The sequence below is a fragment of the Hoplias malabaricus genome, chromosome 2 (genome assembly GCF_029633855.1).
Source record: "Hoplias malabaricus isolate fHopMal1 chromosome 2, fHopMal1.hap1, whole genome shotgun sequence".
Classification (NCBI taxonomy): domain Eukaryota; kingdom Metazoa; phylum Chordata; class Actinopteri; order Characiformes; family Erythrinidae; genus Hoplias; species Hoplias malabaricus.
The window spans coordinates 37,108,251-37,128,325 of record NC_089801.1 but is presented as its reverse complement, the minus strand read 5'-3'; the positions used below and the strand labels follow the sequence as shown (position 1 = coordinate 37,128,325).

At 39.0% G+C, this 20,075-nt stretch overlaps 1 long non-coding RNA gene across 1 annotated transcript; it reads right to left on the bottom strand.

Annotated features, from left to right (window-relative positions):
* Positions 1 to 9,440: 9,440 nt before the first annotated feature.
* Positions 9,441 to 14,350, bottom strand: LOC136673289 (uncharacterized). Its single transcript, XR_010795917.1, has 3 exons — positions 14,279 to 14,350; positions 10,728 to 10,875; positions 9,441 to 10,239 (listed from the first exon to the last, which is right to left on the bottom strand). It is a non-coding gene; the product is annotated as an uncharacterized lncRNA (long non-coding RNA).
* Positions 14,351 to 20,075: the final 5,725 nt, after the last annotated feature.

Below are 20,075 nucleotides of genomic sequence, written 5' to 3'. Positions count from 1 at the left end.
GGATATTTGTCCACTATCACAAAGTAATAAAATTGTTTCCTACAACAATTCCCCCTTATGACGTGTCCCAAGACACGTCATCACACTCTTGGTCCTCCAAACATGTTTTTGACATGTGTTTAACCTGTGAGAGCGAAAACCTGTCAGGCAGCCAACCAACCAATTTTTTTTTTGACAGGAAAAATTCTCCCACTTGCCCCTTTTGCCCCCAGGCGGCCAAAATATTAACCATGTCAACAGGAGGAAATAATATTATTTCCCTATTTGTTATCTCCCAAACTACTTGTTCTACAACAGAAATTGTGTCTGTATTTTATCCTGTCGCACCCCCTTTTACCATACCAGCCATCATTAAACAATCAATATGTTTCCCCACTAAGTTTCCTTATACTTAATAAAATATTATCTAAACTCTTATATGTGTAAGTGTCAAAGTTACAGGGTATGTTTTTTTTTTTTTTTTACAATGTGTTTAGAAAGTTCAACCTGCAAGGAAGGAAAAAATTAAGAGTCCAAGCAACCTGTAAAAAAAATAATAATAATGTGTTCTGGATCTTCAACAATTTCAGACAGCTCTCCGGTGACACCTGTCGTTCGCAGAGTGTCCAGCTGGCAGTTGTTACTACTTAGATGCTTGCTTCTGCTCGTGAAATGACTCCCGTTATCTGAAAAAATTTTCCTAGGAAACCCATGGTTCGGAATCCAACAATTAATCAGAAACTTACAGATTGATTTTGCATCTTCCCTCAGAGTGGGGAGTGCCTCTACCCACCCCGAGAATCGATCTACAACGACCAGGAGATATCTATATCTCCTAATGGGGTCAATCATATCTGTGTAATCCATTTGAATCTCATGTCCATGAGAATCTGGCAATGGAAACCTTCCTGGAGCTAATTTAAATGCTTTTGCTACGTTCTGAGTGTTACAAATCTGACATTTAGTGATGTAATCAACCACTAATTCTGACATGTATGGATGCCACCGTTGTTTTAGATTTTCCAATGTCTGTCGTCTTCCTACGTGTGCCATTGTGTGTGGTTAAAATGCGCAATGGTATCCTGCTACTAGATGTGCTGTTTTCTGTACTAATTTGGTCAGTCCTGCTACATGTCTTGTGCACTGTGGTTGTCTCCTCTCTATAAGGTCCAATGGGACACTTAAATACATTAGTACTGCTCTACCTTCCCCCTTTTTCTGAAACAGTACACCATTAATCACAGTGTCTGTTTCAGAAACATCCATGTAAAAAGGTAGTGAATAGTCAGGTCTGGCTAAGTCAACTGCAACGGATAAGGCTTGTTTAACATCTATAAACGCCTGTTCTGACTCCACCATCCAGGTGAGCTTACCAGACAAATTTCTCATCCCTAGAGATTTTACCATGTCTCTAAGAGGTTGTGTACGTCCGACAAAGTCAGGAATGTATTGTCTGCTGTAGCCAGTCAGTCCTAAAAATGCTAACATGTCTTTCACAGTTTCTGGTTTTTATGTTTAAATTGGGGAATCCAAATTGGTTGTGTAATATTCATACAAAAAGAGACAGGTGTCTGATTAGTGTATCCTACATCATCTGGGCCTGTGGACCACAATGTGTCAGGAAGTGATGCCAATAATGTCTCCGTCTGTGGATGATCAGAGTCCTCACAACCATGGTGTCTAGGCAGCAATTGATGGTGCAATGTAACTTGGATGGATGAGTTATCAGTGGTGTAATATGTCTGTGTTGACTGTGAAAACATGACACCAGGCAGCTGGGTCCGGACCCAATCCGTGGCCTCATTTGCACTTTTTACCATAGGGCCCAACTGCTTGGCCTCGTGTCTCGGATGGAGAGCTAGTGAAATGTGTGGTGCCGCCGTGTCAGACAGTTTGTACCAATTATGTTGTTGTGGTGTTAGTGAAACAGGAGATGCCACCCCTTCAGGACCCACATAAATCCCTGTGGTATCAACCGACTACTCTGTACCCTCTAATTCTGTTTGAAAAGCTTCATAGTAAGTTAAATCTCCCCCTACATCATAGAACAGGGTGACATGGAATGGGTCGGGCAGAGGGACGTAGGGTGCCATGGCTGTAATCCAAGGCGACCACTGGTGGAACAAGGCAATGTGTCGTGGTGATGGGTCCGTCTGTCCAGTCACTAAACCCTAGTAAATGTCTACCGACTCATCCTGCTGAGGTCTCATCAGATACATACCATCAGTGTACCCCACCACTGCCACAGTTTTGTGTCCGTCCAACCATGTAAGTGTGATCCCATCTGGTTGGCATAAAATAGTGACTCCCATTTTCATCAACAAGCATAGTGGAAGCATAGTGTCAACGTTAGTGTCAGACCTATACCTGTCAGGCGGGTGTCGGGGTCTGGTGCTTCGTCTCAAAATGTCCGTTTTGTCTGAGGTGTGCATGTCGCATTCTAAAGTCTGTTGTTTTAATTCCAATTGTCTCTTTTCTTCTAATATGAGGTTTTCCATGGTACGCAATGTATTGTTCAAATCAGTCATCCGTCTATCACCACATCGTCCGTTCGCACTGTCCTCATCATCTGCTATATGTCCCTTATCTTGGTCAGAGTCATCCGTTGTGACATGGCCCTCTAAATCAGCTTTAATCCTGATGTTTTGTTTATTTTTACGTGGCATCGGGTTCTTAAATGGTGTTGTCAGTGTTTGTTTATCGACAAGGCGCGGTTTATCCTGTTCTACATGCTTTCCCGTGTCATCTATAATGTCAGAACAGTCGGTGTTAATATTTGTGTGTGGAATTGAAATTGACTCATGTGTCCTTGCAATTGAAATGGATCTTCTGTGTGTGCGTTTGTGTGTGACTCTGTGGGCAGCCTGCTCACAAACAGAGCCCCTCCCTCCTGTGTCTGTCTGCAGACTCACTTTGCCAGAGTCTACAGTAAAAATGGGCAGGATTGTGTCAGCTGATTTGACGTGGCCTATGTTGTATGGTGGAGGCGGAGCTATAGGCTCCTCCCCCTTATGTTTCATATACTCACTTTCCACTTCCGCGGGAGAGAGACTCTGAGCGCTGAATTGAACACTCCTCTCACGGGATCCTTAAGAACCCGTAAGACACTGTTTTGGTAAATAAAGATGTATTTACACTTTTAACCGTGTCTGCGTCACCTGTCTTCACAACACAGCAAAGGTTAACAACACATGTTTAAGGGACTAAGGGAGAGGTAAAATTTATAGTCTCCTACCCTCACTGACAGTCTATCCTAAACATTTCTCTCTGTGGAGCACAGACACAGAGCATGAGTCTAAAAATATAGAACAGTGAACATCTTTCTTAATACTGCGCTTAAGGCCTTATGTTTAAATATACCTCAGTGGCATTCCTGTTTGAGGTGCAGTGATGTTTAAGGGCCCGGAGATCACGAGCATCCAGCAGAGTTTTACGGCCTTGACCCTTACGCACAGCAATTGTTCCAGATTTTCTGAATCTTTTGATGGTGTTATGCACGGTTGATGATGATAACTTAAAAGTCTTTGCTATTTTACGCTGGGTAACACCATTCTGGTATTGCTGCACTATCTATCTGCACAACAATGGTGGAATTGGTGATGTTCTTACCATCTTGGCTTCAGAGAGACACTGACGCTCTGAGAAGCTCTTTTTATACCCAATCATGTTGTCAATTGATCTAATTAGTGTTAATTGGTCTTCCAGCTGTTCGTTACATGCTCAATGTCCTTTTTCCAGCCACTTATTGCTACTTGTCCCAACTTTTTTGGGATTTGTTGACACTGTGAAATTTTGAATCAACATATTTTTCCTTTAAAATGTTACATTTATTCAGATTAAACTTTGATCTGTCATCTATGTTCTATTACGAATAAAATATTGACATTTGCCATCTCCACATCATTGCATTCAGTTTTTATTCACAATTTGTTTACTTTTTTGGAATCCGGTTTGTAAATCTCACTGACCATCACTCTTAGTTATATTAAATTTCTTTACATTATAATACACAACCCTGATAGCAAGGAGACGGCAGACCACTGAGGACAAAGTCGGAGGTCCACTAGTGTTTTGCACAGCGTTTTCTGGATTAACCACTCCTGATTAAAGAGAATTTTAGACAAAATGCTACATTTTAGCACTTTTCCCACCAGCAACAGGAATAACCACAACCTTGAAAGGATTGTCAAGAAAATGCCATTCACAAGGAGTGGACTGCTGCTGGAGTCAGTGCTTCAAGATCCACCATACACACACACACACACACAGACGTATCCAGGACATGGACCACAACTGTCGCATTCCTTGTGTCAAGCCACTCATGACACAGAGACAACGCAAGAAGTGTCTTACCTGGGCCAGGAGAAAAAGGACAGGACTGTGGCTCAATGCTTCAAAGTCTTGTTTTCAGATGAAAGTCAATTTTACATTTAATTTGGAAATCAAGGTCTCAGAGTCTGGAGGAAGAGTGGAGAGGCACACAATCCAAGCTGCTTGAGTCTAGTGTGAAGTTTCCACAATCAGTGATGGTTTGGGGAGCCATTTCATCTGCTGGTGTTGGTCCACTGTGTTATATCAAGTCCAAAGTCAGCCATTTACAAGTATTGTCAAGAGGAAGATGAGAGACACCAGACCCAACAATGCAGACGAGCTGAAGGCCGCTATCAGGACTTCAATAACCCCTCAGTGGTGCCACTGGCTCCTTCTTTCCATACCACATTGATGCAGTAATTCATGCAAAAGGAGCCCCGATCAGGTATTCATATATAATATTTAAATTTTCTGAGATAATGAATTTTGGGTTTTCATTGGCTGTAAGCCATAATCATCAACATTAAAAGAAATAAACGCTTGAAATAGATCAATTTATATAATATGAGTTTAAATGTTTTAATTGAATTACAGAAATAAATTCACTTTTTGGTGATATTCAAATTTATTGAGATGCACCTGTGCATACGATGATTTTTGGGGCACCAGGATTTCAATTTTAATTTGAAAATCAAATTTTTATTGCATCAGTATCTACAAACATTGGGGTATGGTTCAGTTAGCCACAGGATGCTGTGCAATGGGAGCGACATCTTATGATCATTTACAGATGATGCATCAGAAATGGACAGCGTTAGATTGGACTTTACTCATTAAATCTATAGAGACGGGTGTGGTTAACATAAGTGTGTGTGTGTGTGTGTGTGTGTGTGTGTGTGTGTGCAAGTGTTATGATTGAATATGGGAAGCCGTTCAGGAAATAATTATTATGTACTTTGCACATATATATTGGGTTATGGAGAAACTACTTGGTTGGTTTTAAACTGTTCGTTTGTATATATCAGTTTGTGAGTTTATATTGGACTATCAGTTTATACATTGGTTTCCTAGCATATATATTGGTTTGTATGTATTGGTTTGTTGGTATATATATCGGACTCTCAGTACATACATTGGTTTTTGAGCATATATATTGGTTTCTTGGCATATATATTGGTTTGTGGGTATATATATTGGTTTGTGTATATCGGTTTGTTGGTATATACATTGGTTTGTGGGCACATATATTGGTTTGTTTATATCAGTTTGTGGGCATTAGTGATGGGAATTTCGGCTCTTTTTAGGGAGCCGGCTCTTTTGGCTCGGCTCTTCACAAAGAGCCGGCTCTTTCGGCTCCTAAATGGCTCTTGTTTTACCACTTATTTCCACTGGTACAGAACAATATTACCTACATTTTACATGACTATATGGACAAAATATTATTGTTTAATATTAAAAATAATAAATAGTTTTGCAATGGCCAAATATTTTTATGGCTGTCTTGTAATAACTCACTGATTGCACTCACACATTCAATTGTGTAAATAACTGGATTTTTATTTAAACACCTTAATAAAAAATCACTTGTAAACTCTGAAATACAGCCAATGGAACCCAAAAGGTAGGTATTACAAAAGAGCTTATTAAATTAAATAATCATCCATTTCTGGTTAATAAAATAAACAAATACTCTGCAAAGTGCAAAACAGCAGCATTCAACGGTAGTGATTAAAACCACCACAACTGTCTACAAACATTTAACTGATTTAACATTTTCTTCAACTATTTTTTGGAAGGCAGATTGGCGTTCAGGAAAATCAAGTGTCTCAGCTTTGCTTGTTGTTCTCTGATTGGTTGAATGACAAGCCTTAGAAAAAATGGCTCGGTCTTAGACGGGAACCGGCTCTCATCGTTCACTTACAAGAGCCGGCTCTTTGAACCGGTTCGTTCGCGACCGACACATCACTAATATATTGGTTTGTTTATATCGGTTTGTGGGCATATATATTGGATTCTGCGCTGCATGGTAGAAATTTGCCGCTCAGTGCTGTTCAGCGAGCTGCCTGTTTTGATTGTGCTGCGCGGTTTTAATGAACCTCAGTTTGGACAAACTTTTGACATATTCCAAATAAAACCGAGTGGCCCGGTGACCGAGCTCCGCGATTATAAATACTAAATAAAGGTCATAATAAAGATAACAAAGCTCAGACTAGCCGATTGGATTACGTTCTACAACAATACGTTTTCTACGACGCTGAAGTTAGCTCCTGATTCGCAGAGCCGCGGTGAACGAAAGGGACTGTTCGATGTGTACATAATGCTGCGCACATTGCTTTTAACGCTTCATGGACTAATGAATAGCGCTAAATACAGGAAGTAACAAACTGTTTACCCTCACAACACACAAAACAAGCCAAAAACATGTACGAAATCTTTTCTTTGTTCTTTTACTCAATCGACGTTTGGTTTGTTTATATGATACTTTAATTTTTATCTGGCAACATTGCATATTAAGCAATTGTGCACCAAAAAACAAAATTAATGTGAAACTGAGATTCTGGAGGGAATTTTAAAGTTTTAAAGTATGAAATCATTTCGGTCGGCCCAGGCTAAATCCATGTTTTCCTTACAGGGGGAAATTGTCCTGGGATGTGTAGTTGTGCTGGCCCAAAGTGATTAAGAACCTCACAGTCCCTCCAGAAACTCAGCCTCACATTTTGTATTATTATTATTATTATTTTTTTGTACATAATTGCTCAATATGCCATATTTAAATATGTGTTTAACATACCTACTATTTTCTGTTTTATTTTTACTGGTACATTTAAAATAAATGAATGAAAAATAATCAATTTGAAATTTTTATATGCCATACAATGTATTATTTTATAATGTATAAACATTCTTTAAAGTATTTTAAACTGCAGAGACCTTTAGTATTAAATAAACAAAATAATTGGCGATTGTGTAAAAGAAAATATTTCGTACATGTTTTTGGCTTGTTTTGTGTGTTGTGAGGGTAAACAGTTTGTTACTTCCTGTATTTAGCGCTATGTATTAGTCCATGAAGCGTTAAAAGCAATGTGCGCAGCATTATGTACACATCGAACAGTCCCTTTCGTTCACCGCGGCTCACTGAATCTGGATCTGCGAATCAGGAGCTAACTTCAGCGTCGTAGAAAGCACATTGTTGTAGAACGTAATTCGGATAGTCTGAGCTTTGTTATTTTTATTATGACCTTTTATTATAACCATGAGTTATGGTACTAAGCATGTACATTTCTTTTGAGGTTTAAATTATAATATAAAGGGTTCCCTTTATTCCTAATTCCAACAGAAGCCTTCTGTTATCTTCACTCAGTGGGACACTCATAATGAACTGGGCACATGCCACAAAAATGCATTGATTTCTGAATCTCTCAGCGCATTTACAACTTCAGTCACATTTTTGACAAAACAGCAATTATTCATTCATTCATTGTCTGAAACTGCTCATCCAGTTCAGGGTCACCGTGGGTCCAGAGCCTACCCAGAATCACTGGGCTCAAGGCAGGAACACACCCTGGAGGGGGCACCAGTCCTTCACAGGGCGACACACACTCACATACTCACTCACATCTATGAACGCTTTTGAGTCGCCAATCCACCTGCCAACGCGTGTTTTTGGACCGCGAGAGGAAACCAAATCACCCAGAGGAAACCCACGCAGACACAGGGAGAACACACTCCTCACAGACAGTCACCCGGAGGGGGCTTGTACCGACAATCCCAGGTTCCTGGAGCTGTGTGACTACCTGCTGCGCCACCATGCCGCCCAAAACCATAATTATTCATTCATTATCTATAACTACTTATCCAGTTCAGGGTGGCGGTGGGTTTGGAGCCTACCTGGAATCACTGGGCGAAAGGAGGAAACAAACCCTGGAGGGGGTGCCAGTCTTTCACAGGGCGACACACACACACACACACACACACATTCACTCACACCTATGTACACATTTTTTGAGTCGCCAATCCACCTACTGACATGTGTTTTTGGACCGTGGGAGGAAACCCACGTGGACACGAAGAGAACACACCAAAGTCCTCACAAAGAGTCACCTGGAGCGGGAATTGAACACACAACCTCCAGGTCCCTGGAACTGTGTGAATGCGACACTACCTGCTGCTCCACCACCTGCTGCGCCACCGTGCCGCCAAAACTGCATTTAGCTTGTATAAAATACTGGTTGCTACAAAAATCAGATACTTCACCAAGTATCTGCAGGGTCAGACATTTTCTTCTGAATGCCAGCTGTGATTTAACTTTAGTGCACACTGCAGGACAGTTTCATCCACTCATTCAGTCACTCACACCTGTGGACAGTATAACACACACCATGTAAACTATGTTAACATGATATTTCATGTGCAGCCATGACCTTTGTCAGTGTTACCCTGATAGCTGATGTAATAGCAGGGCTATTTCTGTCATTTGAGCTCCCATGCAGTTATTCGCTAATAATAATTATATGCTGTTTTTTGTTTTAAGCATTTGTGGGTTTTTAAGAACGAATAAACATAAGTGTAGGTGTCTCCTTGCCTTTTGCTCTTTTAGTCTGCAGTACAATAATCCTTCCACAGAAAAAGTTATGATCATAGAGATATATGATACACACCTGTAAATGACGTCCACTTTTTTCTGTTTCAGTTTAAAATGAGTATTTTGGAGTGTAGCAGCTGTCCTGCGGAGCTTGTGAACGAAAGCAGCAGAAAAAAGTACTTGCCTCTAGCCGTGCTGAACACACCCACAGAAAACACACAGATGGAGCAGACTGCAACGTCTGCAGTTGGGAAAATAAAAGCATAAATATAAGAATCTATCAGAACAAAATTTGATGCTGAATGGACTGGTATTGAGAGGCAGGACACTAAAGCAGGCAGAGCTAGAATAACACTGTGGTAGAATGTGATAGAAAAATTTATTCTCTAATGAAAAAAAAAACACCCACAAGTTCTACACATTTAGTCCTGGTTCCACGGCATGTGGTGGCACAGAGGAAGAAAACAAAAGATGCTAACGGCTTGATACCAAACTTAAGCTGGAACAGTAAACAAAAGACAAAACAAGCTTTATTTGAGTAATCTTAGGCTTACATCAAGCTTGTGTTTTAATGATCTTAGCCAGCTGAAGAAATGACACTGACAACATTTTATATTAACCATGTTGATGATTAACATTTTTAATGCTACAGCGTAAAGTAACATATGCAGAACTCTTCACTCATTCATCCAACAGAAATGCATGGAAGATGCTCTTGTGGTGTAAAGAAAGACAATGACTAAAAATGTTATTCTGCAAAACTTATAACCCTCCATCCACCACCAACTCCCACAAAAAAAAAGGAGACAGAACCAAAAACTGAACTGACAGAAGCAGAAGAGAACACAGTGAATGAGCTGAGTTATGGTTTGCAGCGTGTGGCATTTTCGTCTGGTGGCTGATCAGTTTGGTTATGAAAATGTACAGGGAGACACTGGTTTTGAACTTTTCCACAGCCCACAACTACATACATTTCAACTTTCTCAATTTTAATTATTTTGCAATCACTTTTCTGACTCTTGCTTTCGACCATGTAAAGAGTGAATTTGTGCTCGCTGTGGCACAGGTTCCCATTGCCTTCTTCAAAACTTTTACCATTACAGAGTTCCTGAACTTTGAGTTCAACAGTATTTTTAAAGAAAGTCTGAACTGGTTCTCTTCCACAGAGACTTTCTTTACCCAGGTACTGCATCTTTTTTAGTAGATGCATTTTCCAGCTCTTTTCTGACAAATCAAACTTATTTGGGAGGACGTGCTTCGCAGAGAAGATATTGTGAGCTTCTTCCTTGTCCCACTTCTTTTCACAGCGTTTGGCAGAGCTGGGAACCATGGCCAAAAGGAACAACAGGTGAACAACAACCCTCATCCTGAGAGAGAGAGAGAGAGGTCTTACTTGTTCAGTTTGTGCAGATTATTAAGATCTGTTTGGCTGATTTTAATTAAGGCAAGGTCTGAGAAAACTGACACACTCAGTAAGGGCTCAGAGACTCTGAAGTGAGAAAGAGAGGAGATCAGTGAGACACAGATTAACAATGACTGGACAATGCTCTTTGGCCTGTATTTTCTTGACCCAAGTTCTCCTCTCCAACAGATTTTGGAGAAAGAGAAAAGTTCTTATTGAATATGGAGGCTGAAGGAATCCTGTGCCCTGATTATTCACCAGTAAGCATCAGGTCTTTACTCCACCACTGACTGTGTGTGAAAGAATTATCTTATATATTACACATAATTTTACATTTGGAACACAATATGTAGTTATTGATTATAGAAAAAATAAACATTTGGCCAGCTGTCATCAGTTTGTAAGGGTTTAAGAAGTGAAGGACCTGCTACGTTTGAAAGCCTTGTTACTCACCTGGATGAATGTGCTCTAAGTCTGTTGTTGGTGATTGGAGAGACGTGGAGAACTCACAGATCAGCCTTGTCTCCTGGAAGAGCCCTGATCAGTGCTTCAGGTCTCAGCAACTTCTCACTGACTTTTATAGACCCTGAAAGAGGTGTTCCTAGATGTTTGAAGAACCACCAGCGAGAGAGAGAGAGAGAGAGAGAGAGAGAGAGAGAGAGAGAGAGAGATGAATAGAGAACTAAGGGTGGATCATTTTCAGTTTTTTTTCATCAAGTTAGACTTTGGTGTCGGGCAATTCTCACCACAGTGTTAAAGTAGTTCAGCTGTGACAGAAGTGTGAAAACATCTTCAAAAGATCAGCAAAATTATTTGTTTAAGCTGAAGTGTATGCTGCAGCAGTATGAAGAAGGCTTTATTGCATGACTGCTGTACGTCTCTATCTGCCACTCAGACCTGAACATGACTATGACCCTTTTCTGGAAGAGCTATGTTTGATTCTGCACTTAGTTCATACGCAGTGAAAATGATTAACATGAAGAATGACTTTGACTTTGACCATAAACTCATGTGCAGCTGCTTCTACATCCAGTTTATTTTTGCTCATGTAATTGACTTATAACTCCCTCACTCACTTCAAACAGCCAGACCCTGTAATTTTCCAAATTTAAATGTAATATTTTTCTCTTTTTGAATTGCTGCCAGTACATGTTTGAAGCTCAACACACTTAGAGAACATTAATATACAAACTCAGTTAACTAACAGATATCCAGTTGGAAAGCACCACACCGAGCGATGTTTCTGCTCACACAGCGAGTGAAAAAGACTAGTTATGATCTCTTTTTGGACTCCTGTACTTGGCCGGCTGAGGCATTGATAGGGCCTGAATGCAGGATTTCTCGATGATAATTGCCTTTGCTTAAAATAAATGAATAAACTTTACCTGGCTAGTGAAATTATACGGAGAGAAACACAACTAGGAGAAGATGCCCATGGATTCAAGATTTGCAGACGGAATATCAGTGACCTTCCATATAGTATATAATCTTTATTGTCACAGGTACAATGAAAAATATGCAGACGACACCACAGTCACTGTAGAAAGCCTGGAAGACTTGGAGGCACTTCTAAGGAAAGTTTAACATCAATGTGACTGATAGGAAAAATATTGATGTAGAGAATAATTTTTAACTTGAACTTCAAAAAGAAAAACAAATGAGTCTTAGACCAAAGCCAGCTTCACCTTTCACTAGAAGCACAAAAACCCAAACTGAATGTAACATTCGTATTGTGTAACCTGGTGATCTGTTTACTATACAGCAACAATGAGGCTGAGTAGAAACAGGAAATATAGGATTTTGCCACTCTAAAGACCAGTATGTCTAGGCTCGTTAAGGGGTGTGTATGTGTGTGTGTGTGTGTGTGTGTGTGTGTGTGTGTGTTTCAGTATGAACCAGAAACAACAAAAAGTAGAAGAAAACATATACTATTAAACATACAAAACACAAGGTATGGCTTCAATTAAAATTAAATGCAAGATGAATATTCAACAATGGATACAAGTTGTGAAATTCTATTACTATTTTTTATATTCTGTGATCCTTTGTCTAATGTTAGTATTATGTATACACTAGGTTTAGTTTAGGTAATTATACATTTATTTGTTATTCCTTATCTTTCAAGTTTAAATAGAAAAGGTCTGCAGGTTACTTTAGTTGTTTATGGTTTAGGTTTTAATTTAGAATGATTTGAGTTCAGTTTTATTTATTTAGTTAGTTTAATTATTTTGATTAGTTAGTGTTACTCTTACTTAGTTCACTTCTATTAGGTTCAGCATTATGAAATATTATTTATTGATATTTATGTAACTTGGTCTAATTTTACACCTTTTCAATAAACCCAACAAACAATATCCAATAAATCAACAATAAAATAAAATACAAATGAATGTTAAACCATTAGCTGCAACAAGGAAAAAGAAAAAAAAAAATAATTAAAAAATTTAATAATTCAACAACTGAGTTAAATTCATTGAGTGCTTCTCTATTTTAACACACAAAAGGATGCTTCATCAGGCTGTTTATCCATAACCATTTCATCTAATAACTCAGAAACCAGACGGTGTTAAATCTTTACAATCTTAAACAGCAACATAACAGGTTACACAGGTCTGCACTCATGGAGAAAAAGGATTATCATCACTTCAGTTGTATTTATGGTACTAGGTGTGTACATTTCTTTTGAGGTTTAAATTATAATTGTTACGTGCATGTATAGCACGTATGTTTTTTTTTGTTGTTTTTTTCTTTGTCTCTCTGTTACCATCCTTCACTATAGGTGCTGGGTGTACCAATCAGGAGGTGCTATAATCTGCACTACACCAATCCGTAGTGACTGATGTGTATGAGGAGGCGGGTCTTGGAACATAAAAAGGCCAATTGGGAAGGAGCTCGGTGTGGAGGAGCACTATAGTTTGATCGAGACTTTGTATATTTTGTATTACTTTGTTTTGTCTTTTACTTCTATATGTTTTTGGATCATACTTCTGTCCTCCCGTAACTAAGTAAACTGGTGTTTTCTTTATACTCATTTATTGCTGCGGTGTTTTTCCTTGCGCTAACCCTACACGGGTTACAATATAAGTGTTGACTCCTCATTATCCCTAGTTATTTCACCTTGAGGAGCGTAACAATAATACAAAGGGTTCCCTTTATTCCTAATTCCAACAGAAGGCTTCCTGTTATCTACACACTGTGGGACACTCATAATGGGCACATGCCACAAAAATGCACTGATTTCTGAATCTCTCAGCGCATTTACAATTTCAGTCACATTTTTGACAAAACAGCAATTATTCATTCATTCATTGTCTGAAACTGCTCATCCAGTTCAGGGTCACCGTGGGTCCAGAGCCTACCCAGAATCACTGGGCACAAGGCAGGAACACACCCTGGAGGGGGCACCAGTCCTTCACAGGGCGACACACACTCACATACTCACTCACATCTATTAACGTTTTTGAGTTGCCAATCCACCTGTCGACGTGTGTTTTTGGACCGTGGGAGGAAACCAAATCACCCAGAGGAAACCCACGCATTCACAGGGAGAACACACTGCTCACAGACAGTCACCTGGAGGGGGCTTGTACCGACAATCCCAGATTCCTGGAGCTTTGTGACTACCTGCTGCGCCACCATGCCGCCAAAACCACATTTAGCTTGTTCATTCAGTCACTCACACACTCACACCTGTGGACAGTTTAACACACACCATGTAAACTATGTTTACATGATATTTCATGTGCAGCCATGACCTTTGTCAGTGTTAGCCTGATAGCTGATGTAATAGCAGGGCTATTTCTGTCATTTGAGCTCCCATGCAGTTATTCGCCTGTAATAATAATAATAATATACTGTTTTTTTTTTGTTGTTTCAAGCATTTGTGGGTTTTTAAGAACAAATAAACATGTGTAGGTGTCTCCTTGCCTTGTGCCTCTTTTAGTCTGCAGTACAAAAATCCCTCCACAGAAAAAATTATGATCATAGAGATATATGATACACACCTGTAAATGACATCCACTTTTGTCTGTTTCAGTTTAAAATGAGTATTTTGGAGTGTAGCAGCTGTCCTGCGGAGCTTGTGAAAAAAAGCAGCAGAAAAAAGTACTTGCCTCTAGTCGTGCTGGACACACCCACAGAAAACACACAGATGGAGCAGACTGCAACGTCTGCAGTTGGGAAAATAAAAGCATAAATATAAGAATCTATCAAAACAAAATTTTATGCTGAATGGACTGGTATTGAGAGGCAGGACACTCCGTCTAAAGCAGGTAGAGCTAGAATAACACTGTGGTAGAATGTGATAGAAAAATGTCTTCTCTAATGAAAAAAAAAACACCCACAAGTTCTACACATTTAGTCCTGGTTCCACGGCATGTGGTGGCACAGAGGAAGAAAACAAAAGATGCTAACGGCTTGATACCAAACTTAAGCTGGAACAGTAAACAAAAGACAAAACAAGCTTTATTTGAGTAATCTTAGGCTTACATCAAGCTTGTGTTTTAATGATCTTAGCCAGCTGAAAAAATGACACTGACAACATTTTATATTAACCATGTTGATGATTTAACATTTTAAATGCTACAGCGTAAAGTAACATATGCCGAACTCTTCACTCATTCATCCAACATAAGCATGGAAGATGCTCTTGTGGTGTAAAGAAAGACAATGACTAAAAAATGTTATTCTGCAAAACTTACATAATCCTCCATCCACCACCAACTCCCACAAAAAAAAAAGGAGACAGAACTAAAAACTGAACTGACAGAAGCAGAAGAGAACACAGTGAATGAGCTGAGTTATGGTTTGCAGCATGTGGCCTTTTTGTCTGGTGGCTGATCAGTTTGGTTATGAAAATGTACAGGGAGACACTGGTTTTGAACTTTTATGGAATAATAAAACCAAAAGTTTAAACATGTATTTTAAATGTTCTCCTTATATTTGGTGTGTTTACATGAGTGTTAAAAATGAATTATCATTTGAACTGTCCTGAACTCTCATGATCAGAATTACAGCACTTTAATATCATATTGTGTATTATACAGTCTTTTTAATAAGTTTAATATGTAAACTGTCTTTTAGGCTCTTTATTAACTTCTGTTGTGAGAGTGTGCTGTTTTCACTCAGGTCCTCTCAGAGGAGAGGTGAGTAAAGTTAATTCTACACCTGTAGTAGACATGCTACACTAACCCTGAAATAGTATACAGCTTAAGCACCACAACAACAACTGAGGTCATTTCACTGACTTTCATGATAGATTCAGCTTGATCATCATCACAAACTCTCACAAGAAAATGACAAAATTATGATTCATTCATTCATTCATGTTCTGTAACCTCATATCCAGTTCAGGGTAGAGGTGAGTAAGGGCCTACCCAGGATCGCTGGGTGCAAGGCAGGAATGCATCCTGAACAGGGCTTGCTACAAACATTACAAACTGACATTCTGTGTAACATTTCCACTCCCAAAAAATGCATACGACCAAAGACTTTATAGGAAAATTTGTACACTTACTGGAAATGTTGGCAATGCTGCTGGTCAGATTTTTCCACTTCAAGGTCAGGCTCTTATCCCTCTGAATGAGAAAAATATCTTAAAATCCACAATGAAAAGCCACAATAATGTTACCAAATAATCACTTGTAAAATATAATATTGTGCCATTTTGTAGCAAGGTGTTGGAGGCTGATTTTCAAAATCAATTGTTGGAATGTAATTTATTTTAAACATTTTTAAAACTTATTTTAATATCTTTCAGAATCTAACTACGCCATATAAAATTCTCCAATGAAGGTGTGAGGCTGCAGTGTACTGGACCCTCACTCAGGTCGTCATCTCCTGTGGTGCTGAGGACCCCGTCCATATTCAACTTATCCTTGATGGCAAAAATGATAAAACACTGCCTAAACTTAACATAGCTGGACTGGTGAAAATGTGGTATGATGCTAAAGGTTCAGCTAATCCAAAGTACATGAACAATGATCAAAAAACCCTTGTTGCAATAGCTGGACTCAAAAACTTTACATTAGAGGAAAACTTGAGATTGAAAAAGTCAGCAATGACTATGTGCAAAAATTTCTTTGGGACAATAAAAGGAAAGGTGTAAAAGACTTAGCAGAGTTAATTTTACAGACATTTAAAAATGACGCTGTTGTTATTGTGGTGTTCCCAGACGATCTGCAAACGTATTTTGGCTTTCAGTTCCAGAAAGAGTTTGAAGAAGAGGTTCAAAATACAAACGACAAGATATCAGTTGGACGAGGGGTGATAAATGTCTATCTGGGTTTAGGGAATCAGAACCAGGTTAAAAAAGAGATAGAAAATCTAAATAATATGGGCTCATGTGACACTGATAAAAATGAAAAGTACTATAGCATTTTTGCTAACTACTATGAAAGCTTCAGGACGGTGTTCACTGTGTGGAGAAGTGAGAAAAACCCTGTAAATATTTTCCAAGTGAAGATTCAGTGACTGTGAAGCTGGTGTCTGTTTGCTCCTCGGAGCAGAATGCCTTAAAAGTAAGTTCACACACAGAGAAGAAATTAGCCGACATTCTGTTGAAGCTGTTGCGAGTTGAGAATGTGAAAACACATCCAAAGCAAAAAGTCAGAGTAGAACTTCCAGAAGTCTGTGGGACGGCAAAACAAAGAGAGGCTTTTACAGATCAGCTCATTAACAACCTGCAGGACAGGAGACTTACAGTGTATGGAAAGAACCCAGGGTCCACTTACATGTCCACGAGATGGATGAAAGGTTTCAGGGGCCAATAAAACTCATAAAGGAAGCACACCCACAGGACCTTGTTGGAAAAATAGAGAATGGTATCTCAGGTCATTGATCAGGAGCGAAAGCTTGTATCTTCTGCTAAAGAACTGTTCATACACATCCACTGCCACGACAGGTTTAATGGCAACAGAGGAACCATTTGTGGGCGAGATTCAACAGCACTGGCAAAGATGCTACTCACGTTTATTGAAATGTTCTTGGAAAAGTCTGAGACAAAGATGGGGTTTGTTCAATTTCATGTTTGTAACGCAGGTAGCCCTGACGGCCTGAAATTTGTTGATAGTTTTTTGACTAAGTTTGATCATTAACTAAAACCACATAACATAAATATCCAGGAATCTCTGTCCTACTCCTCTTCTACAGCTCAGTTTGGGGAACACACTCAGGTAACTGTTCCCTGTGGACAAAAAAATGATCCTACAAGGCCCAATGTTCATGAAAAACAGGTATATGGCAGATTCACTGTTAGGACCATAAAAACACCACAGGGCTATAAACCTTTCAGTGTTTTACCACTGAGTACAGCCTGGTCTATAGTGCGTGAATACAAATACAAATATTTTACACATGCACTGATGGAAAAACTCCTGAAAGTCCAGCTTGTGTTATTTATTTTCAGTTCTGTCTGCTATCTGTACAGGTACACTTACAGTTCAACCAAGTAATTTCAGTGGGGAAATGTGCTACATCACATGGTGCAGGGAAAGAGGAGATTGAGAGGATGAGAACATTTTGAACTTTGAAATAATGCAATTCTTTACTTCATGTCCTTGACCTCAGAGAAATGCCCACATGACACGTAGAACAGTGAAATGAAAGTTGAAAAAAGTGCAAGTGGACATCTACTTTTACTTGTAATTCTGAATATTGTCCTGTTCTGATGTTTTAAATTGTTTAAATTGAAATATATTATTTCTGTTGTCAATAAAATGTACTGCTGAGCATGAAAACATGGTCTATTTACTGATTTTTGATGTTACTTTCCAGCCCCAGAAATGACCTGTTAATTACAGCAAAATCCATCAGACACCCTCAAAAGCAAATTCCTCTGACTACTGCTTATTTAACATCATGCAATCAAGCTAGCTTTCATTGTCTAATGGAATTATTTTTATTGTGCCACAGGAAATGCTTATTATTATTATTTTTTAATATAATGCTCTTCAGTAACTTAAGTGATATCCATTGAATAACAACAGACTTTGGGTCATTAATCAGTGATGACAAATGCAACAGCGCCCCCTACTGTTGTTTTTGTGTTCTGTTTGTTCTTAATTGTAAAAGTTTTGCTGAAACCCATCTCTCATTTTCTTATAATTGCCTCCAGATGTTCTGATTATAAGACCACGTCTGGTTCGGGCTGTTTCATCCACTCTTTCATAGTTTCATAGCCCTGTAATAGCAGGGTTATTTCTGTCATTTGAGCTCCCCATGCAGTTATTCGTTAATAATAATAATATGCTGTTTTTTTTGTTGTTTTAAGCATTTGTGGGTTTTTAAGAACAAATAAACATAAATGTAGGTGTCTCCTTGCCTTTTGCCTCTTTTAGTCTGCAGTACAAAAATCCTTCCACAGAAAAAGTTATGATCATAGAGATATATGATACACCTGTGTAAATGATGTCCACTTTTGTCTGTTTCAGTTTAAAGTGAGTATTTTGGAGTGTAGCAGCTGACCTGCGGAGCTTGTGAACTACAGCAGCAGAGAAAAGTAAGAGAACTTGCCTCTAGTCGTGCTGAACACACCCACAAAAAACACACAGATGGAGCAGACTGCAGCGTTTGCAGTTGTGAAAATAAAAGCATAAATATGAGAGTTTAGCAGAACAAAATTTGATGCTGAATGGACTGGTATTGAGAGGCAGGACAATCCGTCTAAAGCAGGCAGAGCTAGAATAACACTGTGGTAGAATGTGATAGAAAAATGTCTTCCCTAATGGAAAAAAACACCCACAAGTTCTACACATTTAGTCCTGGTTCCACGGCATGTGGTGGCACAGAGGAAGAAAACAAAAGATGCTAACGGCTTGATACCAAACTTAAGCTGGAACAGTAAACAAAAGACAAAACAAGCTTTATTTGAGTAATCTTAGGCTTACATCAAGCTTGTGTTTTAATGATCTTAGCCAGCTGAAGAAATGACACTGACAACATTTTATATTAACCATGTTGATGATTAACATTTTTAATGGTTAAAATGGTTTAATGCTGGTTTGCAGCGTGTGGCCTTTTCGTCTGGTGGCTGATCAGTTTGGTTATGAAAATGTACAGGGAGACACTGGTTTTGAACTTTTCCACAGCCCACAACTACATACATTTCAACTTTCTCAATTTTAATTATTTTGCAATCACTTTTCTGACTCTTGCTTTCGACCATGTAAAGAGTGAATTTGCGCTCGCTGTGGCACAGGTTCCCATTGCCTTCTTCAAAACTTTTACCATTACAGAGTTCCTGAACTTTGAGTTCATCAGCATTTCTAAAGAAACTCTGAACTGGTTCTCTTCCACACAGACTTTCTTTATCCAGGTACTGCATCTTTTTTAGTAGATGCATTTTCCAGCTCTTTTCTGTGAAATCAAACTTCGTTGGGAGTATGTGCCTCGCAGAGAAGATGTTGTGGGCTTCTTCATCGTTCCACATATTCACACAGCGATTGGCAGAGCTGGGAACCACAGCCAAAAGGAACAACAGGAGAACAGCGACCCTCATCCTGAGAGAGAGAGAGAGAGAGAGAGAGAGAGAGAGAGAGAGAGAGAGAGAGAGAGAGAGATGCATGTTAAGGTGAATGATGTGCTGAAGTCATTCAAAGCAGACCTCTAAAACTCATAGTCATCTTTGAAATGTGTTACCATTGAAAATGTCATCAATAGCTTATTTTCTGTGGCAGTGACTACTCTTCTCTGATTATTTTAGGTATTATAATGTTTATGTGCAATTTTATTTGTTGTGATGTAGAATATTTTAAAATAAAGAAATACGCTTCAACTACAGGCCTTCTATTCCTGTGAGGATAA